Here is a 7108-nt window from a genome sequence, read left to right on the forward strand (position 1 = left end):
AGAAAAATTGTATTTCTGCTTTAGCAGCGTTAAGTGATTCCGCAAAGTTTGCTTTTCGTTATTAGTTGACAAATTCTATATATTTTCATTGTTTGTAGAAAGTGCACAGAGGTTGGCTAAGCTTATAGTATCGTCAATCAGTTTCCGTTCTTTCACCTGTGCCATCCAAAGTTCTGTCTTTGCGTGCCGAAACAATGGGATATTAACCGAAACTTTGGCAATCTCCGTCAAGGGCCTTGTAGGGCGTAGTTTTTATCTGCGTTCGAGGTAGAAGAAATTGTTCTGCCGGTGAGAGTTTAGCGGTTCCATGTGCATCACTTATTATCTTGAGACGTCGGATTTACCAATTTGTGGGGTTTCAAATAAATAAAGGTCATGATTGATATGTAAAAGATTATCTTCATACCAAGTTTATTCGGTTAAATCAATTGAATAAATCTCATGTGTCTCGATAGAATTTCTAGAACACAAGTGACGTAATGATTTCCATATATATGAGGGATTGGCTTAAGAGTGGCCTATGTCAGAAGACAAGGAAGGCCTGCAATGAATAGTTATATTTGTAATGCCCACAAGTTGGCCTCCTTGCCTAGGGGATAAGGCTTAAGTGCTGGTTTAGCCCCCATATCATGAGGGTTAACCCACCACGAACTAAGAGGAAAGCTCTACATGGGTATTGGCTGACCAACCATCCGGAGAACGGCGGAGGCCAGTCAATCCCCACGCGGAGATTACCGTACCGACGACCATCCCATTGTTAGTCCCTAACCTGGTATCCCATTATCCCCTCTTTTGTACCCCCCTAATCCAGGGTGTTACGCGTCACCGTGCTCAATGGATGGTTTGCAACCAGGGGTATACGGCTGTATGTTAACGGCGCCGTTCTGAAACTGCGTCACCTCAGGAAGTAGAATGACCTTGTCATGGTAGAGGGGACTGCCATGGTTGACGTTTCCCCTTTCTCCCCTAAAAGATCTTGGTCCGCCACGCTCGCCAAGTAGAGCAGTGCGGATGATTATGAAATGAAAAAATGAACAAAAAAGACCTAGCCTCGGAAACGCAGGACAACCCAAAATCAAGACCAAATCCCTCAGGAAGGTCAGGTCTATCAATAAAAAAGATCACTAACGTAAGCGGCGTAAAGCCTGTGGCCAAGTCAGGGCTTAACTCCTGCCCCGTCCTTTCAAAGGCTGCCTCTACGGCGGCGAGACCACTTACTGGCAACAATCCCAACCCTGTCATAAGATAACTTGAGGGTGATATAACATATACGTCTGGTGCCAGCAGTAGACCCCCCGCGCAACAAAATCCTTGAGAAGCAAGAGCTGCCCTGTCAGAAGACAAGCTGACCTTGCTGTCCCCGTCACTGCAGGTGGCACGGATCTCTGAAAGGAGAAACACCCCCACCAATGTCGGCAGCATCGGACCACATAGCTCAGACAATGGCTTCTGATGTCTGCCCTTCTGGCACAATCACTGCCCCGGGTAGTACCCACCCCCGGAAGCATATAAGTGCGTCAAAAAGGTACTATCGTACTCAGAATCCTAGAGAGACTGAAGGACATTAGAGAAGAGGATCTGACGGAGGAACAGTCAGACTCCAAGGCGTGGGCTGAAAACCTTCATTACCGAACACAGGGAGAAGGCCAAAATAGACTCCGCACAAGGCAAGCGCAAGCGATCGATTGAAGGGACATCGGCTGAAGCCAAACGAACCAAGGTGCCCGCCACTCAGATGACTAATGTCACGACGAAGAGGTCTTTCGCAGAAGTAGCGAAAGGAAGCCATATACGGGCGGTTATTGATCGCAGTTCCCATGATGTTGCGATCTTTCAAGCAAACTGGGACTTCATAAACAGAAGTTTTTGGAAGGTCTACAGGGACATCCTGAAAGAAAATCCAGGATCTCCACCCAGTTGATGGGTTTCAATCTCGCGTCAAACTAATAAGGTGCGCTAATCAACGTTCGAACTACCTGCCAGCAACTGGAAGGTAGCAAAGATTGGCGAAGTGGACGGCAAGAGAATACTGGCCGTGCTAGCCCTCAATGAGGAATCTTTGGACCCACTTGCCAACAGGAAATGGAAGATCAACTACGGCCTCCAAGCGCTGACTCTCCATGTCTACAGACAGGATGTAGCTAGCAAGAGCACCGCCGCAGAAAATATTACTTCATCTACTCCGGCATGGTAGGCGAACTCCTCAAAAGGGTTACCTTACAGAACATGGAGCGGGAATACTCCGATCTCTCTGCTTTGGAGGATAAGGAGTCTCTCCCCCCTACAACCGATGAAGAGAACGCATACCAAACCGTGGTTGGTTCAATAACGAACAAAAGCGATGCTGAGGATTGTATAAATCAATCTTCACCACAGTAAGGCGGCCTCAGCCGCACTCATCCTCCATCTCGCAGAAAGAGAAGAGGGTATCGTGTTCATCCAAGAACCATGGGTCGTAAAAGATCGGGTTTGCGGTTTGAGCAGTAGAGAATACAAATTGGTTTATGTCACTGACACAGGTAAGCCCAGGTCGTGCATACTAGCAAAGAAATGTATTAATGTATATTTAATAATACAATTTATCGATGCGGATAACGTCGCCATATCGGTGGAGTCCTGCTGAAGGACGATATGGCTTGCCTCCTCTTAGATGGCGCATGACGCAAAGCTACCTCCTCCATCACCACTCATAAGAGACGCAGTTCATACAGCATCGAGGTGTGGCACCCCATTCATACTGGGAGCAGATGCTAATGCACATCATCATGTCTGGGGCAGTTCAGACACAAACGCACGTGGTGAGTACATCTTTGAATTCATTATGTGTAACAATCTTTATATTGGTAACATAGGTGATACCCCTACTTTTGTAACAACTACGAGAAGTGAAGTTCTAGACATCACGTGTGTCAATGAACGAGGAGCCCAAATTTTAAAAGACTGGAGAGTGTCTACAGACAACTCCCTCTCAGATCATAGGTAGGTACTTAAAGTACAGTATTTCATTGTACATGTACAGTATTTCCTCCACTAAGTCCACGGCGACCCTCTTTACTACCTGGACAAAGGAGGTCAAACTACAACTCAAGGTAAAAGTCGATGGTACACCAATTCCGACTGTTAACAATCCCAAAAGTTTTGAGTGTTACCTTCGACAGTTTGCTCTCCCTTTCTCCGCACACAACCGCAAATCGCTTCCGGCAGCACTTGGGGCAAAGACAAAGAATTGTTGCTAGCGACATTTAAGGCAATTGGCCGGCCGGTTCTAAACTATGCTGCACCTGTCTGGTCGCCTGGAACCAGTGGCACGCAGTGGATAAAGCTCCAGACTTGCCAAAACACTGCCATTCGGACAGCGACGGATTGCTCCTGATGTCCCCTCTTGAACAACTTCACAATGAGGCACAGATGCTCCCTGTAATGGAGAGCAATAAACTGCTCATCCTTGCAGACACCTGCTTGAGCCAGAGCCATGTCCTAGGCCCGTCAGGAGACACTTATTAAATTACGCCGACGAGATCCAAAACAAAACTAATAAACATTTACTGGACCAGACAGTGTTCAGACAGACATTAAAAGACATTCATCGGGAGACCGTTACCACCTTCTTAAGCTCCTGACCACCGAATGTTGTAATCGGACTCCAACCACCACCTACAGCAAATGAAGAACTACTGCTTCCCCGTGAGACCCGCGTAACACTGGAACAATTACGTTGTGGATATTGTAGCAGGTTAAACTCCTACTTATCCAGAATTGACCCCGACATACCTAACATATGTCCGCCATGTAAAGGCACCCCGACACTAACCACCTTTTCATATGCCCCTTAAAACCTACACATCTAACACCCCTCTCCCTCTGGATCCAACCTGTCGAAACAGCATGTTTCCTGGGCCTACCTTTAGATGAGACGAAGACGACCAGTGATATACCCTACTCTGACGGGGCTTGTATTACTGCAACAGGGACTTCCTTGCAAAGCTTCACTAACAGAGCATCTAGATGAAACACTGAAGGCTAGTTGCGTTGGAAGCAGTTGGCATTAGAACTAGGGCCTAGCCGCTCTCTCGATTATGCAGATGCCTTAGCGACCGAGAGAAATTTTGGAGCCATCTAAAATCAGTACATGGAAACTGGCGCTGACAGCGAACAATGCTACAAAATGGAAACCGCGGACAATTTGGTTACATACATATAATCAGAAACGCATTATAATGAGCAGTAATTGCAGTGTTGGTGGCACTGTCAATGTGACAATTCATGCAATTGATAGATTTGCTGACGTTTTGCAAATAAATTTGCTGCATTTAAGAACGCGCTCTGCAGTAAAATGTAATTATTACTAAGTTTAGTATCCGCCAATGCATGTGAGTCAAAAATTGATCTTTTTTTATTAAATTAAAAAAACAAAAACAGCGTAAAGCTTGAAAGAAAGACATATTTTGTAAGAAGTTTATTATTAAAACGAAAAGTACCGAAAACTAAATCTTTTTTTGAAATAGTAAAATCATTTCCCGAGGATATATTTTTTTCTCCTTTTCGAATGAATTGGTCCACTTTTGAGGTCCAGTCTTACTGTAAGCACCAATTTCACTTCGGAAGTACTAAAATAATCGCTAAGACAAAGAAAAATATAATAAATTATAGTTCAACTATCGTGTTTTCAATATATTTTTTCATAAAATGCTAAAAAAGTTACTATTATACTTACTTTTCATTAAACATCGTTAAATGGGAGTTTTAAAATTTTTCCTGCAAATATTGCGCGACTTTTTATGCAGAAATGACATTTTTGAACGCTATGCTCATACTGCAATCGTATGTTGCACATTAAAATGTGTCTGAATATACCCTTAATTGCATTGGTTCAAATTTCTTAAATTTGTATATTACCAGCATCAGAGTGGCCAGAGATCTTAGTAGGTTAGGCAGAACCAGAATCATATAAAGCTCAGTACAACATTTAGTGCCTCAAGTGGAAGAAACTGCGTCGTGCCACTGAATTCCTTGCAGAAGGTCTGCTAAATCAGAACTTATTCACGTGACGGCAGAGGACGCCTTAACTAACAGAACTGAATTTTTATTTGTTATTATGTGTCAAGGCGAGATATTTGGAGAAGAGATTAGACCATTACATTTTGGACAACTTGTAACTTGGAAAAGTTTAATTTCCAAATGTTCTCCTGCACAGATGATTGTGGAGTGCTCGGAAATAAAAGGCAAATCGATTTGATAGGCGGCAAACGTGTGGTCTTAAGGAGGCCTATAATTCGCGCTTTCCAATAAACATTTTCCATCGATTTTTTCTATTGCAAATATCACTACTATAACAACGAAGTTATTGTGCCATAAAAAACATAAAAGTACCTATTTACAAATTTGATTTTGAAGAGTGTTGTATTTTTATACCCGCGCACCTAAGCCCAAGGGAATTAAAATTGTTCACATAATGTGTCTCTCGTGCACATATTATTTCTAAATCACTCTTTGTTCAATGTAGGTTGGTATTTCGCAAACAGTAATTTTCGAAAAAGAAAAAATTTAAGGTCTGTTAGAAAAAAGCAAAACGATTCAAATTTAGTATAAATGATGAACCAAAAATATAAACACGACAAAAATGACTTAATAAAACTCACCCAAAATGGTACAAGCAGTGCTTCCTATCTCATTTAGATCCGAGGTAAGTATTATAGACATCGGATAAAACCACTCCTACTTTATTGTATGGCTTGATAAGACCTATTATGACCTTTGCATCAGTGGCCGAATGGGAATTCACTGAGAGGTCGTTGGTTCGAATCTCGGTGAAAGCAAAATTAATAAAAACATTTTTCTAATAGCGGTCGCCCCTCGGCAGGCAATGGCAAACCTCCGAGTGTATTTCTGCCATGAAAAAGCTCCTCATAAAAATATCTGCCGTTCGGAGTCGGCTTGAAACTGTAGGTCCCTCCATTTGTGGAACAACATCAAGACGCACACCACAAATAGGAGGAGGAGCTCGGCCAAACACCTAACAGAAGTGTATTTATTTATTTTTTATTTATCAGTGGTCTGGATGAGTAGACACTCTCTCGAGGGAGTCAAGAGGACCTTATCGAGACTGTTGGGTCGGAGCTTTTCCGCCTACTTCAGGCCCGACATTAGTCTGCCACCACGGAATGTTTGTATCCAAGGAGAGGCCTTGAAGGTCATCTGCAGGCTGAAACACACAGGGAATTTGTACGACCTCTGTCCGGCATTGGAAAACAGAGTAGGCGTGAACTTTGATCCAACGATCCTCGCCATGCCCCTTCACTCCATGTCATCCAGAGTCGAGCTTGACAAGAGATACAGTGTGGTGCTGCCACACTGCTTTCGCATCTTCAAGGATAGGTCCAGGACCGAGCACGGCTCCGGCTCTGGTGTCTACTTGGAATCCGCCAGGACAAAACTGCACCTAGCTCTTGGAATGCCTGCATCTGCGTTTCAAGCGGAGGTGCATGCTGTCCAAGAAGCGATGAACTTTGTTGTGGAAAACAGATGCAGAGGCAGATCTATATGTGTCTGTGTGACAGCAAAGCTGTGCTCATGGTCTTAGACAGCCCCCCAACCACTTCAAAGGTAGCCGAGTCCTGTAAATCCAGGCTGAACTATGTCAGTAGATGCTAACATGGGTCCCGGGTCACATGGGTATCGCGGGTAACGAGATCTCTGACTCTTTAGCCAGAATGGGCCAAGGGCCTTTGATGGTTAAGAAAACAAGTACCACGTTGGTTCTTGTCCCGCAATAATCCCGCGTGTGTTGTGAAAAAAACGAAGGTTATTTTCATACGCAAGGCAAGGAGGAGGGGCCAAGACTCGGCCAAGTACTCCAGGCCTGTAAGTCAACCTCATTTATCCTTAAGGTGTTTGAAAGATTGATTGATTATCTTGTCCGAGAGCACATTGAATCCAAATCACGCTTGCACGAGGTCGTAGGGACTGTGGAAAAATCTCTAGAAGGCAAACAATTCACTTTGCCGGCCTTCATAGATATAGAAGATGCTTTTAATAACATCAGGGCGGAGTCAATTGTCACTGCGTTAGATAGACTAGACGTGGAAAGAACTACCTGTCTCTGGATCTT

This window comes from Anastrepha obliqua, chromosome 5 (genome assembly GCF_027943255.1).
Source record: "Anastrepha obliqua isolate idAnaObli1 chromosome 5, idAnaObli1_1.0, whole genome shotgun sequence".
Taxonomy (NCBI): domain Eukaryota; kingdom Metazoa; phylum Arthropoda; class Insecta; order Diptera; family Tephritidae; genus Anastrepha; species Anastrepha obliqua.